The sequence below is a fragment of the Anoplophora glabripennis genome, unplaced genomic scaffold (assembly GCF_000390285.2).
Source record: "Anoplophora glabripennis isolate ALB-LARVAE unplaced genomic scaffold, Agla_2.0 scaffold1751, whole genome shotgun sequence".
NCBI lineage: Eukaryota > Metazoa > Arthropoda > Insecta > Coleoptera > Cerambycidae > Anoplophora > Anoplophora glabripennis.
Genome location: NW_019417824.1, coordinates 27,432 through 30,267, shown reverse-complemented (window position 1 = coordinate 30,267; position 2,836 = coordinate 27,432).

Below are 2,836 nucleotides of genomic sequence, written 5' to 3'. Positions count from 1 at the left end.
TCACCAATAATATAGTTAGACTGTGTTGGGTGCCAGGACACAAAGGCATTTGCGAGAACGATAAAGCGGATGAACTTGCTAGGAGGGATCCGAGACAAAAGTTCATTGGCTCAGAGCCCTTCTGGGGCATATCTCCCAGTGTGGTCACACAGGCTCTATGCGAATGGAGTGAGATAGAACATAGGACATACTGGACTTCAAGGCCAGAACATAGCCATTCTAAGGAGTTCATGGAATATCCTTTGAAGGAAAGAGCAAATGAGTTGCTGAGCTTGAATAAAATTCGGTTCAGGAGAGTGACGGGACTCATAACGGGACACTGTGACTTTAGGAAACATCTACCTAAGCTAAAGCTTATAGACGATCCGGTCTGTCGAAGATGTGACTCGGCGGAGGAAACTTCTCTGGATGCCCGGGATTTGCACGTAGTAAAATAACGCTCCTGGGGAGACCCTATTTGGATCCTTTTGGACTTTTAAAAGGACAAAACTACTTGCTGAATATGACTAAGTAATGGGATGCACAATAGGCCTAATAATGCCGCGGTCCTATAGGACTTATTAGAACCAACTACTAGGAAGAGAAAAAGAAGAAGAACAAAACACTAACCATTAATAACAATAATACTCGATTTCTACAATATTACCCACAATAGACTAATACAGAAACATACACTTTCCACTTTATTCCGCTAGATTTAAATATTTCATCTATTCGAACATGTATGTGTATCTAGTATTAAAAATTATTATTTTAGCCTGAAATTTTTAAAACACAGTTACTGCTACTAAGGCCTACATCCCATTAAAAATAAATCTCCAGATTATTAAACAGACTATAATCTGTCTAATTTTAATATAAAATGCCAAAGATATACACAGTGCAACAGCGACATTTTAGTAAACATTAGGGGATGGTTCATTAAAAAAAACAAAATAAAAATGATCATAATTGACCTCCCAATTAGGCTTTAATTGCAATATTTCTGAGAGAACAATTGCGGCAATGCTTATAAATAAATAACTACAGTTATTTACTTAATAATTCAGGAATTATTACAATAATTTAATATATTTTTCTAAAATGCTTACCATTTCGCGACTTTTGTTTCGGCAAGCTTAATTGATTACTATAGATGCTAAATATTATTTACAATAACATATTAGTTTCCACAGTCGTAAAAATGGGGGGAAGATTGTTTACAGGGTGATTAATTGTATAATTTTTATGTACATTCACGTTTTTCGCTTCTAACTTTTTCCGTTCATTTCCACGAGAAAACAGTAAAGTACTTTTTTTTCGTCTTCGAAAGACCTACAAAACCAGCCTTGGAGCGTCAAAAAATATCGATTAGATCAAAAGTTATAAACAGAAGAAGTTTATTTATGACTTTTGAATTAAACATTTATAAACTGCGTTATTATTACCAGAACGTTGTGGTATCGCATCCTCCCATTCCTTGTCACTGTCTAATAATTCACACAAAATCTAGAATCGGTAAGTTGAATAGTTTACAAGTTATGCCCTACGCACGAGCGTGATATAGTTATATATTATTATATACTCGGAAAGCTTAGGAAAAGAGCTTTAAGTAAAAAATCATCAAGATTCGTTAAAAACAACGGAGTTACAGACTGTCAAAGTTGACGGCCGATTGTTAAATAAATTAGGTTGGTAGCGGCAAAAAAAAACTGTCATAACCGGCAACCCAAGTATTTTCCCAGGTAAAAATATTTTATTTGTGGAAGTATGTTAAGTGCATAAGAAATATTGTCAAAAGTCAGTGGGTCGCTTGATTTTAGCCGAGCCGTGGCGCGGCGGAAGGGTGGGGGGAGCGAACAACAGCAAGTCCGAAGAAATTGACGATAATATTCATAGTCCTGCCGTTAATTAAGGAAAATTCGCTTGAAAATAATATATTTGACAGTGTAACTTCGTAGTTTTTCAACGAATCTTGACGATTTTTATTTAACTTAAAGCTCTTTTCATAAGCTTTCCGAATATGTAATAATATATAACTATATCACGCTCGTGCGTCGTATATTTCATTTTGCAACTAAGGCTAAAAAATAAAAAAATCTCAGGTTGCAAATTTGAAATTAAAAAAAAATATATAGATTTCAATGTATTATTATGAAATCTACCATGAAAAAAATCAGTGCGATTGTGGAAGATCCTCGGGATCGTCCAGAAATTAGTTAATTTGTTTATAGGGCCATAACTTGTAAACTATTCAACTTACCGATTCCAGATTTTGCGTTATTAGATAGTGATAAGGAACTTCTTCTGTTTATAACTTTTGATTTAATCAATACTTTTTGACGCTCGAGGGCTAGTTTTGTAGGTCTTTTGAAGACGAATAAAAAGTACTTTACTGTTTTCTCGTGGAAATGAACGAAAAAAAGTTATAAGCGAAAAACGTGAATTTACTTAAAAATTATACAATTAACCACCCTGTAAACAATCTTCCCGCCATTTTTATGACTGTGGAAACTAATATTATTGTACACAATATTTAGCATCTATTTATAGTGATCAATTCAGCTTGCCGAAACAAAAAGTCGCGTCCAACTCTATATTTCCTGGACTAATTCCTCACAGTGGCTCAGAGGCGTTGGAATTTTAAGGAGAATGCGAGAGATTACAAATACTATCCGAGTACATAATAGATATTTGCTATGGGAGAATTGCAACATGTTAGTTTTGAAAATTCTATATTATTTAAACTTTGAGGCACTTCTAGAACTAATAGTAATTTATTCACTTTCTGGTAAATCTAACAAAAATTATTCTAATAATCTTTATTTAAGAATGTTATTGTACCATTTACTATATT